Below are 18,137 nucleotides of genomic sequence, written 5' to 3'. Positions count from 1 at the left end.
CAGTTTCTGTGTCAGTCCCCGAAAATATCAATGCAGTTCATGACATGATTTTATCAGACCGTCGAGTTGTGCTAAAACAGATATCTGAAACACTAAATATTTCATACGAAAGCGTTCATCATCTAGTTCACGTCAATTTGGACATGAGAAAAATTGCTGCAAAATGGATTTGTTGTTGACCATGTTTGAATGTTGACCAAAAGCGTGCAAGGGTAGAAGCATCGTGTTCGATCTGTGCTCGATTTTAAAACGATGTAGACTTCTTAAACCGAATTGTTACTATAGATGAGACTTGGGTACATTTTTTCGATCCAGAACAAAGCAATAATCGATGGAATGGCGACACCTAAGAAGTTGCGTGTCCAAAAATCTGCTGCAAAAGTGCTTGCTTCAGTTTTTTGGGAGTGCCATGGAGTAATCATGATTACTTTTTGGATATGGGTAGAACAATAACCGAAAATTACTATTCGACATAACTGACCACTCTACGGGGAGAAATTAAAGAGAAAAGACGCGGAAAGCTATCCAAAGGTGCTTTGTTTTTGCAGGACAACGTCCCTGCACACAAATCTCATGTTGCCATGCAAAAAATTCGTGATTATGTGTTTGAATTACTAGAACACCCCAGTTATTCAATAGATTTAGCTCCATCCGACTATCATCTCTTTCCTCAACTGAAAAAAAAGTTTGAAAGGTCGTAAATTTTCTTCCAACGAGGAGGTAATAAAAGCTGTGGAGGTCTGGTTTGCAGAGCAAGGAGAAATATTTTTTTGAGAGGTCTAGAGACGTTGCAGGTTCGCTGTAATGAATGTATCCAATTAAGAGGAGAATATGTTGAGTAATAAAATATTTTGACATTGAAATTTTGTTTGGTTCAATAGTAGGCTAAGAATTTCTCAATATATCCTCGTACCTACAATTTGGCGTATGATTCAAGAGCTTAGGGAAAACCCCCAGTAAAAAAACACTTTCTCTCCGAGAATGTAGTGGATTGAAAGAAATGAAATTGTTTACGAAATGAGCTGAAATATTTTATATCGAAGGGCATCTTACACTGCAAAAAATGATCCTTTCTTCGACAAACAGGAAAATCCAATAAGTCTACTCCTAGATACCAGAAACTTTTATCTGAAATAAAGAGAAAACAAAAGCAGAAGAAAGTAAAATAATAAAATTAGATTGAATATGTCAGATTTACCTAAAATGAATAACCATATTCAAAAAAGATCCGAAAACTGCGGGTACAGCCCTAAAACAATCATGAATGGAACAACCATGATTAACCTGATGATTTATGGTTTCTTCTGGTTCCCCGCATTCACAACTAGGGCTTTCAACTGAATTTCACCTTAAATGCATACTTTTGCAACGTCCGTGACCTGTTCTTATACGATTCAGAATACAACATATTTTCCTGGGAAGATCAAAACCAGAAACTTCAACTAATTTTTGGTTGGAAATAGTGCACGTATTCCATTCAGACAAAGGTCCTTGTTCCTTACATTCGAATTAAGTAAAAACTTGGGCCATAAAGGTTTACGCGACTTCAATCTTGGAATCGTATTTTCTGGAATGTTGGACAGAATTGGAAATGAGTCGGCAAAGGATTGTTTATTTCAGAAATTCATAACCGCAATCTGTCTACGAATATGAGGCGGTACAATGTTTGAAAGAACTGGTAACATTTGACTGGGTGAAGATCTAATAATTGCAGTTAAAAATTCTTAGGTGAAGATTTAACAGTGCATCAATACTTTGCACATGATCACTATTAACCCAAATGGGGCAACAATATTCAGCAGCTAGGGCTGCCATTCGAAGAGTAGCTGCATCAGCACCCCATGAAGTACCAGCTAGTTTATGCAGGATATTATTCCTAGTTTTTTTTTAACTTCAGACGCAAATTTTCAGAATGAGCTTTGAAATTCAACGAAGAATCCAGCTAACTTCTAGATATCGAGGATTGAAGTTATGTTCCAATAAAGAATTTTCGAAAACTATACTCAATTTTCTATATTTTTGATGATTATTCAAATGGAAACGCGAAGAAGTTATTCCTCAAAATTTCTAAATCTGTAGATAGATTATTCTCTATGCATCTTAAATCAGGAGGAAGGAATACTAGAGCGATATCATCAACGTACAATAAATGTCTCAGAAGATGTAGTAATTATATCACACAGATATATAAATTGAAAAAAGGTGCTAAAACCGATCCTTGTGGAAGACCATTATTCAAAATTTTGAAATTATTATCATCAACAACAACACGAAACCTTCTATCTACTTGAAAACGGCGCATTATACGAGAAAATATGAGGAATACTTTTATTTTACAAAACGTTCAAATATTCATCAGATAGCATCCAACTTGGTTTAAGGAGTTGGGTTATTTGAAGTTTTGGTATTTTTATGGAACGTAATGTTCATAATGAGTAAACTGGGAGACGTGGGTGATATCTTGTGTTCGAAAAAGATTCATGAAAAACTATATTGCCAAATTCATTTCATTCGATAAAACCGTTTGTGAGATAAAACTATAAATAACATTTTTTTTTTGGGTTTTTCATCAACCTGTATCTTTTGAACAGAACCGATTCGGAAAAAATGGTAAGGTAGAAAATTGTATATTTTGACCTCAAGAATCTACTGTTAAAATATTTGTACGTGTCAAAGACTTACCCAGTATTAACTTCTGGAATATCTTCCCACTGTACTTCTTCAGAATCCTCCTGTCTTAAAGGTTGACATTCTGAAAAATCCAACAATTACACTAAATTACACTACATTAAAATTACAATAGTAACGAAAGACTACATACCTTCTGGAATAGATTGAGAAACTGCTCTTACCGTTCCTCCAAAAATATTTTTCCACTAAAGCTGTTGCCGTTACTTGATGACGACTGTTATTAATGGGTTCAATAAATAAAGAAAGAAGGTGGACAATAAAATATATAGAATACATACTCTCCTTCTTGAATGATGTTTCATCACATGTTTCACCAAATGTTTGGTAGAAGAATAATATTTATGTCTTTCTCATTAATCAATAATGATGTTTTTGTGGATGGAAAAACAACACCGAATGCAGAAAGACAGTTTCTCTCTGTTTTAAATAATCACGACGGATTACTGATAGACATTTCAATCAATACGGATTTTCAATTTAATTATTCAAGGATTCTAGATGATATATTCAAAATAAACTGAAATATTTCCTTCTGAATGGGTTGTATCGTCTCATCCTAAAAATTGAAGAAAACGGATATATAAAATGGGACTCGATTTTCATTACAAAAAAAAAACCAGTATCATTACAGTACCTATTTAAATATTATATCGTATTCTACGATAGGTATCAAATAAATAGGAATATGGAAATGAAATATGAAAATCATTTCATAAATGTGATGGAAAAACCAAACAACCAAAAACTTTACTAGAACTTCGTTTTCCATGATATTGATTTATCAAATTAAGGTTTGTATTATCTGCAAAACAGAAGGAAGAAAAACTTCGCGAAAATTCTGGAAAACCTATTTTCCGAAATTACCGAATCGACCCCTAGAATATGATGAATTACCTTACAGAATATTTTGTCAACAACTGTTCATGCTATATCTATACAGGGTGTTCCATCTCAGACGAACCACCCCGTATATTTCTTATCTCATAGTGATTGGAAAAATTTTCCGAAACACGTCGAATGATTTTGATTGGGGAACATCTTTTGACCCCGTAAGAAGGGGTGCTTAAACCCCTCAAAATTGAATACTGAGGAGGGGTTGAATGATATTTCATCTGAAAGGTCTTGGAACCTCTTTACAACGGTGTATGAAAAACGTAATTTTGATGAACTTTTTTCGCCAAATATAAGTTTTTTACCTCAAATGAGTCACCTTGAATATTCTGGTTATTTTTGTGATGTATAAGCCCATTTGTATCAAACCTTTTTTGCGAATGCTGGAAATAGACACACAGTATGCAGGGTGTATTTGAAGCGTGAGGCTTTTTTTCAATAGAAGGTAGAACTGGTCAAAATGAAGCGTTTCACCAAAAATCACCTATACAAAACTTTCAAAATGACAAAGTTGAAAAAAAATTGAAAATGATTACTGAAATATAACCTAATACGACCATAGGCCGTTTGTTAGCTGAATTATCGCAAAGCAGTGGGAAAAAACTCTTCTCATTCGACTATGTGGTTTCGTTCAGGATATAGACACGTTCGATATTTACGTGATTTGATTATATTTGAATGTTCCTACAGTTGACAATATGTACTACACAGATTAATAAACCAAATACCAAGATCTTTTAGGTTCATCAATAAATTTTCTTATAAAATAGGCAATATTTTCATACCTTTTGTAAATATATCCTTCAAAACTATGTAACAACACTTTGAACAATAGATTATTGAATTATAAGGATAAAGTTGAATCTGTGGATCGTGGTGGTGTCTATATACCAATTCTCATGCAATTCTTGTGATGCATTTTAAATAGGACAAACTTTCAGAAGTTTTGAAATTCGTTTAAAAGAACTCATTTGATATTCTCATTTTGATATGCATCTAGTAGATTGTAATCATACCTTCAACCAAGACACTAATTTTAAAATATTACACCAGGATAAGAATGGTCTCTTGTTAGATAATTTAGAAAATTTGGAGATCTTGAGGACTTATAAAAATGAGGAAAATATTTTAAATAAACAGATTGGTTACGATCTTACGATTTCACTTCAGTCTAAGTATTCCTCATTACTGCTATACCTACCTATTACTTGCGAGCCGATTATTGTTACTTTCTATATGAAAGTTTTTTATTCTTTTTTAATTGTGCTTTCAGTAGTAGATTCCTTTGTCTCTCGTTGTTCTGTAAAAACATATTCCTGTCGTGAGATACCTCGTTATCGTTTTTCAATTAGATGTCGCTTCATTGTTTCAAAATCAGGAATGTTATTATGAATTATATTTTTTGTCAATCTTGTTGTTCTTATTATACTATCTACCTGGTTTGCTCTGAACTTGAAGTTTTTTCTTTGAGATTATATGACGCAAGATTTGTTTTTGATTATCTGACCATTGTAGCTTGTAAGTGTTCTTTACCTTAATTTATTATCCTTGTGTTCATATTTGATGTTACTTGTAGCTTTAACTTGAAAATGGGATCATTCTGGAGGTCTCGAAACTAGTCGTCATCAAATAAAGTCTGTGGGAGAGAATGACATATTCTTGATGAATCACGCACATTTTTCTGTTCTTCAGATTCGATTCTTTGAACTGCTACACATGTAAATTTTTTTATCGACCAAGCTCAAAATCACATACTTCAGGCTGTAGTCAAAATGCCGCTCCAAAATATTGACAGCCAGCTTTCTGAGTCATCGATAGAATTTATATTCAAAGCTCGCTCAGGTAAAATATTTTGTTCGAAAGTATGAAAGTATTTCGAAGAACTGATGAGGAATAATGAACAGTTGTAGATTTTCAGGGATTACCTTTGCCCAAAATATCGACAGTGTATGACTTTTGGTTTACCTTCATGACTGTAACTATATTTTTCTGACGAGATAAGTACCTTATCTCGTGAAATTATATGACTCCAGCCTTCAGTGAATGGAACCTACTCTCCTTTCAGTAATTTTAAGTATGGTAAATCTTTTGTTATTCAGCAGGTATAGAGGGTTTAACTCTTATAGTAAATTTCCATAACCTTTGCAACTTTACATTTCGGAAATATTGGTGGTTCTTCACTTCTTCCTTCAGTATAAAAACGGCAACGAGCAGAGCAGTCGGTTTAATTTTCGAATTTGCGAATTTAAGTGTTCAGTTAGAGTGTTTCCGTACGAGTTAAGAAATTATCAGTGTTATACAAAAGTTAAATCTATATAGAATAATATCTAACGCGAATTATAATTAAATATATCGTGTTTATTGTCGATCAAAGATTCAAAAATGGACATGAATAGGAGATTATTCCAGGATTATCCTCTGCATGAAACATGCCTTCATGGAACGTTCGAGTCCCTGAAAAAAATGGTGAAATCTGGCAAGTTTTTCATCGACTGCGAAAGTCCAACTGGCGTTACACCTATGGGAATAGTCGCAGTGAGATTATATGTGTATCGACCCCAGGATGTGGATTCAAGATCTGTTAGGGAATATGAAAGGAAAATCATATTCCTTCTGCAGAATGGTGCCAATCCGTTGAAGAAATGGTGCGGAGGAACTATAGCCGACCTGATATTTCAAGGAGGAAGTGAGTAGATCTATTCAAATTACTATACCACGAATGACATACACCTATTTATAGTTGACTATCCTATGATGAAAAAAAAAATCATTAATAATTCCTTCTCATACTCAAAGTGCCATCACCTCGATAATAAAAGTCAATAGGAAAAATTGGAGGGTAAAAGTAAAACATATAAATAGATACACTAAGTGTGACCAATGTTTTTATTTGAAAAACAAAACCGTGAACAAAAATGAATGCTTCATCCCATTAAGAGCATAAAAAATATACCAAAAATTCAAAGAACCCAAGTCTAAGTTGGACGCTATCTAATAAATACTTGGACGTTTTGTAAAATAAAAGTATTCTTCTTATTTTCTCGTATGATGCGCCGTTTTCGAGTAATTTGATGTTAAAAATTGAAGAATATCTGTGAATTTTGAAAAATTGGGTACAGGGTGTCCGAGTTAAAGTGTTCCTATACCTTATTGTGAAAACTAAAGGAGCTAGAAAAAAAGGTTGAGAACAAAACTTGTGTGTAATCGATTAAATTTTTATTTTCTATAACTAACCTTAATACAAGGTGTTGATTATTTTGAGAAAAATGTATCTTTTAGTTGAATCTCCCTTTAAAATTGAAATAATTTGTTTTTATTAAGAGAGTACTGATTATGAGTAAAAGAGTATTTTGTCTTTCATTAGTCAATCAATATAATTAAATCCATCAAAAAAATCAGAGCTAGCAGCAACACTAATTAATAATGGTTGGTTCTTAAGGGAAAATGTACTTCTGCGTCCATATTTCTGAAACTATTCATATTACAGAAAAAGTTTAAATAAATTTTTTGCTCATTTTAACCTGCTCTACATGATGCACATGAAAAAAATATAGGTTGCCAATTGAAAAAATAAAATTTTGATTGAACTTCTATTTGAATTTTTAACTTTAATTTTTGAAGACCCATTTATCAGATTGCCTAAAAAAGAAATGTAACATATGAAACAATATGTTGACAAGAGCTGGACAAAATTTGGTTTTGATACATTCATTAGAAAAGTAGTATCAGCTATTTTAGTGAGCAACTACAGCTATCAAAATTTTAGGAAAAAGTCGAATATCTCAGAATCGGTGCTATAAGACCATGGTTGTTAACCAAAGTTATATTAAAATTTGACAAAGAATTCAAAAATGCAATAATATACAGGGCGTTTCATTCAAAATAAGAAAGTTGATGCCAACAGGGAAAAACGGAGCACCCTGTATTAAGGTGGGTTATAAAAAATCAAATCTTAAATGTATCTTCTAGCTCCTTTAGTTTCCACACTTCAACTTGGACACCCTGTATTTTGGCCGAATACAACTCTGCTTAAAAGATTCACTGATGACTGTCACAGATTTAGCTAGTTATTCTGACAGATATTTTGTTTTTCTAGGGGTAGCACATTCCATTATGAAAACTTGAAAATTTTCATCAGGGCCGAATCGGAAAAAAGTATGGGAAAAAATATTTCTTTTGGCCTCAAGAATCTACTGTCAAAATATTTGTACGAGTCAAAGACTCACCCTGCATATAGGGTTTCCCACGCTGGGCAGCCTACGGAGAACGGATCATGGATTCTTCTGAAAATTTGGTTACTAGGGTTTAAGCTTCTGATCTATCTGACTAAAATACTTTCAATATTGCGACGTTGCCGCTTTTACGAAAAATCAACTTTTTAACCTAACAAGAAAGAGGAAAATAAATGGCACATTACGGTCGTCTTTTTTCTAGAAATAGAAACTAATAATGCCATCAACTGCATTCCTCTATCTTCTTTTGTTTTTGAGTTATAGCCAAAATTTAAACCTTAAGACATTTACGATGTACAGGACAAGTCAAATGAAAAATAGAAAAATCAATTTTCGGGAAGTTATTCTACGATGACATTAATCGAAAATCTAGTAGTAAACTTTTCGCTCAAACATAAAATTCTCGAATGCCACCACTTTTTTGGGTCTCCCAATAAAAGAAAATTCTTTGTCATCCTCCTCATTCACAATCTTTCTGATTGTGGAAATATCCAGCTGAAATATATGTCGTTTAGATTCAGATGAAACATTATATAAATTCTCTTACATTGAATATGTTCGCTATTGTCTGACGTATTGTGGATTTTAGAATATCAGGGTATAACTATTTGAATGAGCGCACCTGAATTCTAAATAGCACTTTCTGAAACCCTGTTTCTTTTTTCAATCACTTTCGGCATTTTCGTAATAAAAATTGATATAAGTTGTGGCAACGGCGTTATGACATTAACGACATTTCATGAGTGCCAACCTTACTTCGTTCAAGTTACAAAAACTTGAGAAAATTATTTCATGGCCAACCGACTGATGCAATAAATGTAAATGGAGTATAAATTCGAGAACATTACGCTCTGTAAATCATTCTAATATTCTTTTTTATTTTCAGACCAATCAATGATACACTTGATGTTCAAGTATTTCGAAGACGTGGACACACCTCTGAATTCTTTCGGGCACACAGCGCTCATTTCGGCTATCCGAAGAGGATTCTACAAAACTGCCGAAATTTTGTTGGGCATGAAAGCCGATGTCAACAAGGGATGCTTCGTTAAGGAGACACCTCTCCACCATGCAGCTTCTTCTGGCAGAGCAGATCTTTTCCATCTACTGATAAGACATGGGGCAAGCATGGAGTTGAGGAGCGATCTGGGAGAAACTCCTCTTCATTCAGCTTGTTACCATGCGGAAGATGAGGAGATAATAAAGAAATATATAGAGTATGATCAGAATTTGAACGCAACGGATAATGGAGGTTGCACACCGCTGCATAAACTCTTCATTAAATTTCCTGAAACATCGGCTGTGTCAGAAGAATTGGTGGAGGTGTTTCTGGACAGAGGAGCCGACCTGAATATCAAGGACTGCCGAGGATTGTCCCCGCTCTCTTGGTGTATCAAGAAGAAAAATGCACCTGTAGCTTTGCTATTTCTTCGGAACGGCGCCAACTTAGATATTTCAGAACAAGAAGCGGAGCCTGTTCTGAAATATCTAAGAAGGGTTTTGTTGGAGGACACCCCGCTTGGACAAACCGTGCTCAAATATATCGCTCTGGAGATCTCGAAGGGCACCAAGATTAACAGAGCTCTGGAGGAATATTTGAGCCAGCGGGAAGGTGTTACCGAATATCTGACAAAATGTTACCGGGAAATAGAGAAGCTCAGGAAAAGAAAAATTAGGAACACCAGCGTCAATTATTGGAGGCTTCTAACGAAATCTGTAGCAGAGTTAGCGAGGTACGCTAATAATCCTTCAATAATTGGCGCAATGAGAAAATACCGAGTGGGGACTTATCCAATTTACGGTCGAGAGATCGCCTATAAGTTTGCCAAGGCAAAAAGGCGACAAAAACTTATGGCAGTTTCATCGGATATGTTGAACCGCTATTGGGAGGGAAAAATGCCATCACTTTTTGTGGAAATGGTAACGGATCATCTCTCTATAACCGACATGGAAAATGTTAAGACTGCCGGACAATAATATTATTCATAATAATATAATATATGTAAATACCTTATTGTAAATAACTATGTAAATAATTTTTAATATAAACCTCTATGTAAATAATTATGTGAATACAGTTATGTAAATAATTATATACCTAAATAACTATGAAGTATTGTGAATAACTCTATATGTAAATACACCATTGTGAATAATTGATATACATTTTGTTATCCTTTTAGTCCAAGAGGCAGAGTCAAAAAAGTCTCTGAATTTATTAAGCCTGGTTTTGTCTCAGGTGATTACAATCATAATATACAATAAAATGCTGCTGTCAGTGAAGTAGATGTTAGAACATGTGCATCAGGTGCGCGGGCAAATATGTCGTGATCACCGACATAATAAAATCAATTTATTAAGGCTGAAATTTATAATTTTTTGTTTTTTGGTATTTTAATCAAAATTATGATAGTCAGTCAACGTCCAATCGGAACACAGCTGATCAGTCACCTTCAATGTCGTTTCTAAGGGTGCAATTCGTTTATTGAGCTTGAATTTTTTTTAAATACTACTTACTATATTATTAATAAATAAAATGGTCAGTCAGCCATTCCGTAGAACAACGCCCCTCAGTCAGTGGATAAGAAATTGAATTTATTAATAAATGTTATTATCATAATCATTCAAAGTAACGCATTTATTCTAATAAGGCACTTCCATGTCGCAATTGTACCTTAAAATCTCTGAAATAAAATTCGTTCGAAATCAACAGTGTACTCATGAGTGAGAACTCATTGATTTTCAAACATTTTCAACTAATAATAAAAGAATGATCACGCCTAAACAGAGAGGCACTGAATACAATAATAAGGATAAATTCAGATGCATACCACCCGCCGATATGAATATCAACAAGTGTTACGATCTGAATTGAACTAGCCGATTTGCCATCGTCAAGGCCCCCAAATGGAGTACGCTCCATCGAAGAATTTATTATTGTACCGCTGACATCATGTCTGCATTGTATGCCGTGATCTGAACGTGTTCCCAGACTTCTCAATTCGGCGTACTGAATTAGGGAAAATATGGGACATATGCTATTGTCTTCGTCTTGGTTTCTATCTGCGGAGGGGATTGAATCGGACATCGTTTCATATTGGGTAAATGTATAGTACCCAGCAAAGATTATAGATCTATAATCTTTGGTACCCAGTAGCCAATATTGAATAAAGTTCCATCAATTCCAAACGTTCTCCATCGTGGAAAAATGCTATGTTGCTCTGATGAGGTCAAATGAGACCGAAACCATGGTCAGCATCTGCTTTTCTTCGATGGAGCGTACTCCATTTAGGGGCCTTGACGATGGCAAATTGGCTAGATCAATTCAGATCGTAACACTTGTTGATATTCATATCGGCGGGTGGTATTTATCCTTATTATTTTCAACTAATATTCATTTAATTCATTAAGGATAAAAAGCTGTAAATAATCATCACATAATTCATCATATGAATCTTTCATATCATTATTCTGACTATTGTGATCTGACACGTCAAGCTCAGGTGTTGCAGAATCTAAAAAATGAATAAATTCATTTAAAAAAATATTTTTGTGATTGTTTGATTCAGATAAGGATATTTCTGTATTTTCTTGTTAAGGTTGAATAAAAACATCCTGTACAAGTTCTGGTAATTGATCGCCTTTGAACCAAGCATTACGCCAAATATTTGTATTGTAATGAAGCTCGATCTTAAGAACTGCTGCATCAATTCTAACTGGCATTGTGGCATACTCGACCCATCTACATTCCTCATTTTAATTTCAAAAGGATCGTATGTGGTGCTAAGTCATTTATACGTCTTTGAAAATAAAACGAATCTTGCTTCGTCAATAATTAGGAATTTTATTTTTTTCAAGCCGTATAAACTGCAAACAAATTCTTGAACCTTATTGAACATATTATTCTGGTTGATTTCATCTGCAAGTCGAAGGTCAGCGAATGTTTATTGAAAATCTTCGCTTTGCTTCAGGTTTTTTTTTACCTTTCTTATAAAAAGCTGGGTTAAAATTACATCCAGTCAAAGCATCCAGTTCAGGAAGAGCATTGCAAACAGAATTTCTCAATTTTCGATGCATTCTACTGACATTAATCATTCTTTGATAATTTCCAGTTCCAACTTCTATCTACGCGCATTGAAGCTGACTGACCAGCTGTTGACTGACTATCATAATTTTGATTGAAATACCAAAAAACAAAAGTTTATAAAGTTGCAGCCTTAAGAAATCAATTTTATTTTGTCGGTGATCACGACATGTTTGACCGCGCACCTTAGGCACATATGTTCTAACATCCACTGACTTGAGAAAAAACCAGGCTCAATAAATTCAGAGACTTTTTTTGGCTCTGCCTCTCCATCTATTTGAACAGTGCTTGAAAATATATGAAAAGTTTTTATTTATATATATATATTTTTTTTTGATAAACGGCATAATAATTTTTAACATCAAGCAATAATTATAGCACACGTATGAAATAAAGTTTTAGTAGATGTTAGCGTAAACGGGGTACTATACGAGGATGTATATATCTAGTTAGCCTAGACCAGTTCCACGCATAAAAAAATATTACGTTACCATACCAACCAACAATAACTCATTAAAAGTGTCAGTGTGAAGTTTGAGGTCAAAAAAGAAAACCACAGTTACGTAATGAATTAAAAGAAAGAAGATGTCGACCGAAATTGTGAAAATCGAAAAATTGGAGTATCGAGCCATCATCAAGTACCTGTATTTAAAAGGGTTAAGAGGTAAGAAGATTTACAAAGATATGCTTAATACCCTTTTGGTGATCAATATCCTTAGTATGCGACCATGAAAAATTGCTGCAAGCTTCAAAGAGGTAAATTTTCCATTGAGGATGATGACCGATCGGGAAGGCCAGTTTCTGTGTCAGTCCCCGAAAATATCAATGCAGTTCATGACATGATTTTATCAGACCGTCAAATTGTGCTAAAACAGATATCTGAAGCACTAAATATTTCATATGAAAGCGTTCATCATCTAATTCACGTCAATTTGGACATGAGAAAAATTGCTGCAAAATGGACCCCCTAATGTTTGAATGTTGACCAAAAGCGTGCAAGGGTAGAAGCATAGCGTTCGATCTGTGTTCGATTTGAAAACGATGTAGACTTCATAAACCGAATTGTTACTATGGATGAGACTTGGGTACATTTTTTCGATCCAGAACAAAGCAATAATCGATGGAATGGCGACACCTAAGAAGTTGCGTGTCCAAAAATCTGCTGCAAAAGTTCTTGCTTCAGTTTTTTGGGAGTGCCATGGAGTAATCATGATTGCTTTTTGGATATGGGTAGAACAATAACCGAAAATTACTATTCGACATAACTGACCACTCTACGGGGAGAAATTAAAGAGAAAAGACGCGGAAAGCTATCCAAAGGTGCTTTGTTTTTGCAGGACAACGTCCCTGCACACAAATCTCATGTTGCCATGCAAAAAATTCGTGATTATGTGTTTGAATTACTAGAACACCCCCCTTATTCAATAGATTTAACTCCATCCGATTATCATCTCTTTCCTCAACTGAAAAAAGTTTGGAAGGTCGTAAATTTTCTTGCAACGAGGAGGTAATAAAAGCTGTGGAGGTCTGGTTTGCAGAGCAAGAAGAAACATTTTTTTGAGATATCTAGAGACGTTGCAGGTTTGCTGTAATGAATGTATCCAATTAAGAGGAGAATATGTTGAGTAATAAAATATTTTGACATTGAAATTTTGTTTGGTTCAATAGTAGGCTAAGAATTTCTCAATATATCATCGTACCTACAATTTGGCGTATGATTCAAGAGCTTAGGGAAAACCCCCAGTAAAAAAACACTTTCTCTCCGAGAATGTAGTGGATTGAAAGAAATGAAATTGTTTACGAAATGAGCTGAAATATTTTATATCGAAGGGCATCTTACACTGCAAAAAATGATCCTTTCTTCGACAAAAAGGAAAATCCAATAAGTCTACTCCTAGATACCAGAAACGTTTATCTGAAATAGAGGGAAAACAAAAGCAGAAAAATGTAAAATAATGAAATTAGATTCAATATGTCAGATTTACCTAAAATTAATAACCCAATTCAAAAAAGATCCGAAAACTGCGGGTATAACCCTAAAACAATCATGAATGGGACAATCATGATTAACCTGATGATTTATGGTTTCTTCTGGTTCCCCGCATTCACAACTAGGTCTTTCAACTGAATTCCACCTGAAAAGCATGCTATTGCAACGTCCGTGACCTGTTCTTATACGATTCAGAATACACCATATTTTCCTGGGAAAATATGATAAAAGATCAAAACCAGAAACTCCACCTAATTGTTGGTTGGAAATAGTGCACGTGTTCCATTCAGACAAAGGTCCTTGTTCCTTACATTCGAATTAAGAAAAAAGTTGGGCCATAAAGGTTTACGCAACTTCAGTCTTGGAATCGTATTTTCTGGAATGCAGGACAGAATTGGAAATGAGTCGGGAAAGGATTGAAAAGTTTTTCCAGGAATTCATAACCCCAGTCTGTCTACGAATATGAGGCGGTACAATGTTTGAAAGAACTGGTAACCTTTGACTGGGTGAAGATCTAATAATTGCAGTTAAAAATTCTTAGGTGAAGATTTAACAGTGCATCAATACTTTGAACATGATCACTATTAACCCAAATGAGGCAACAATATTCAGCAGCCGAAAAAACCAGAGCTAGGGCTGCCGTTCGAAGAGTAGCTGCATCAGCACCCCATGAAGCACCAGCTAGTTTATGCAGGATATTATTCCTAGTTTTTTTTTAACTTCAGACGCAAATTTTCAGAATGAGCTTTGAAATTCAACGAGGAATCCAGCTAACTTCTAGATATCGAGGATTGAAGTTATGTTCCAATAAAGAATTTTCGGAAACTATACTCAATTTTCTATATTTTCGATGATTATTCAAATGGAAACGCGGTTATATTTGGGTTAGGACGCAAACGCCACTCGAAGAAGTTATTCCTCAAAATTTCTGAATCTGTAGATAGATTATTCTCTATGCATCTTAAATCAGGAGGAAGGAATGCTAGAGCGATATCATCAACGTACAATAAATGTCTCAGAAGATGTAGTAGTTATATCACACAGATATATAAACTGAAAAAAAGAGGTGCTAAAACCGATCCTTGTGGAAGACCATTATTCAAAATTTTGAAATTATTATCATCAACAAAAACACGAAACCTTCTATCTACATGAAAACGGCGCATTATACGAGAAAATATGAAGAATACTTTTATTTTACAAAACGTTCAAATATTCATCAGATAGAATCCAACTTAGTTTCAAGAGTTGGGTTCTTTGAAGTTTTGGTATTTTATGGTACGTAATGGTCATAATGAGAAAACTGGGAGACGTGGATGATATCTTGTGTTCGAAAAAGATTAATGAAAAACTATATTGCCAAATTCATTTCATTCGATAAAACTGTTTGTGAGATAAAACTATAAATAACATTTTTTTTTTGGGTTTTTCAACAGCCTGTATCTTTTAAACAGAACCGATTCGGAAAAAATGGTAAGGGAAAAAATTGTATCTTTTGACCTCAAGAATCTACTGTTAAAATATTTGTTCGTGTCAAAGACTCACCCAGTATTGACTTCAGGAATATCTTCCCACTGTACTTCTTCAGAATCCTCCAGTCTTGAAGGTTGACATTCTGAAAAATCCAACAATTACACTTTGTTCAATAGTTAGGAAACACTACATACCTTCTGGAATAGATTGAGAAACTGCTCTTACCGTTTCCTCCAAAATATTTTTCCAATAAAGCTGATGACTGTTGATAATGGGTTCAATAAATAAAGAAAGAAGGTGGACAATAAAATATATAGACCCTCCTTCTTGAATGATGTTTCATCACATGTTGCACCGAATGTTTCATAGAAGAATACTATGTATTTCTCAATCATCAATAATGATGTTTTTGTGGATGGAAAAACAACACCGAATACTGACAGACTGTTACTCTCTGTTTTAAATAATCACGACGGATTACTGATGGAAATTTCAATCAAAACGGATTTTGAATTTAATTATTCAAGGATTCTAGATAATATATTCACAATGAACTGAAATATTTTCTTCTGAAGGGGTTGCATCGTCTCATCCTAAAAATTGAAGAAAACGGATATATAAAATGGGACGCGATTTTCATTACAAAAAAAAAACAGTATCAATACAGTACCTTTTTAATTATTATATCGTATTCTACGATAGGTATCAAATAAATAGGAATATGGAAATAAAATATGAAAATCATCTCATAAATGTGATGAAAAAACCAAACAACCAAAAACTGTAATAGAACTTCGTTTTCCATGATATTGATTTATCAAATTAAGGTTTGTATTATCTGCAAAACAGAAGGAAGAAAAACTTCGCGAAAATTCTGGAAAACTTATTTTCCGAAACTACCGAGTCGACCTCTAGAATATGATGTAATTACCTTACAGAATATTTTGTCAACAACTGTTCATGCTATATCTATACAGGGTGTTCCATCTCAGACGAACCAACCCGTATATTTCTTATCTCATAGTGATTGGACAATTTTTCCGAAACACGTCGAATGATTTTGATTGGGGGACATCTTTTGACCCCGTAAGAAGGGGTGCTTAAACCCCTCAAAATTGAATACTGAGGAGAGGTTGAATGAGTACACAACGGTGTATGAAAAACGTAATTTTGATGAACCTTTTTCGCCAAATATAAGTTTGAGTATTTGAAGCGTGAGGCTTTTTTTCAATAGAAGGTAGAACTGGTCAAAATGAAGCGTTTCACCAAAAATCACTTAAACAAAACTTTCAAAATGACAAAGTTGAAAAAAAAATTGAAAATGATTACTGAAATATAAACTTATACGACCATTGACCGTTTGTTAGCTGAATTATCTCAAAGCAGTGGGAAAAAACTCTCCTCATTCGACTATGTGGTTTCGTTAGATATTTACGTGGTAATGAAAATGGAATTATTCTCATTATTTCTTAGTAACTTACACGATTTTATGAAATGGCTAATTTCGATACCAACTGACAGAAGAGACTTAGGCCACAAGTGTAAAAAATAGAATAATTCTTCAAAATCTCACCAACAAATCTAAATTATTCACGAATTTCTCCACAATGGGCATCACAATCTTCTTGTTCGAACATTCCAACAATCGTCAAAAAAATGGGATGAAATGGGGAAACATCACTTTTTCAACATAACTAACGTAAGCACTTTCAAGAAACTGCGTCAATTTTCTAAATTTTTTTTCACGATACAACAATTATGATTCTCTCAAAAATAACCTGATGCACCTTATCTGATGAACTTGGTACTGAACCATTCATTTTGTCCAGCCATATGTTTATGTTTTGTTTCATTTTTGCGATGCCGGTGTCACCTTCCACAGTCCCATACTTGAAATTCAATGGAATTTTGTCGAACTTCTAGGGGTTGTATCTCAGCCATCTTGGATATTTTATATAGACAATTTTTCGTTGAAGGACTTATTTTGAAGAGTTCTACCTTCTGTCAAAAAAAAAGCCTCACGTTTGAAAACACCCTGTATATTTTTTAAAAGGTAATATTTTTTGGTAAGATATGAGATAAAAAAATGAATTGGTATTCAAAATAACGAAGTTTTTTTTTTCACCATTCGTACAAAAGATGAGATGAATATACAGTGTCGTATTCCCAGTGAAATAGTGGCTCTAGAAAGTTTTCATCGTTTTAAGATATTTTCTGCAATAAAGAAGTTATGGCACATTTTAGAAAACGACAAAATATCAAAATTTGGTTATATCTTCGATACAAATGAAGATATCGTGAAGCCTTCCTTTCAACTTTTTTTTCTATTTTGTCTAGAAGTAGGTAGGTACCAGAAACAGCTAAAATACCCTTGTACATATCCAAATTAAGTTTTCTCGAAAAAAACCTTAAATCAATTGCTTTCAATAATTGAAATAACATGACTAATCATACTATTTCATGAGTTATATTACTTAAATTTCCTAAAAGAATCGTTATATTCTATAAACAGGGTGAGTCGTTGACTCATACAAATATTAACAGTAGATTATTGAAGCCAAAAAACACTTTTTTTTTTCAACATATTTTTCGAATCGGCCCTGATAAAAAGATATAGCTATTTTAAGTTTTCATAATGAGCTATGCCACCCCTGGAAAAACAAAATTACCTTACGAATAACTAACTGAATCTACGACACTACATATCTATGGATCTTTCAGCCAAAGTACCCAATTTTCAAAATTTCACAGATACTTTTTAATTTTTGAACGTCAA

This window comes from Coccinella septempunctata, chromosome 2, assembly GCF_907165205.1.
Source record: "Coccinella septempunctata chromosome 2, icCocSept1.1, whole genome shotgun sequence".
Lineage (NCBI taxonomy): Eukaryota > Metazoa > Arthropoda > Insecta > Coleoptera > Coccinellidae > Coccinella > Coccinella septempunctata.
The sequence above is the reverse complement of the archived record's forward strand: the minus strand, read 5'-3'. Positions refer to the sequence as shown.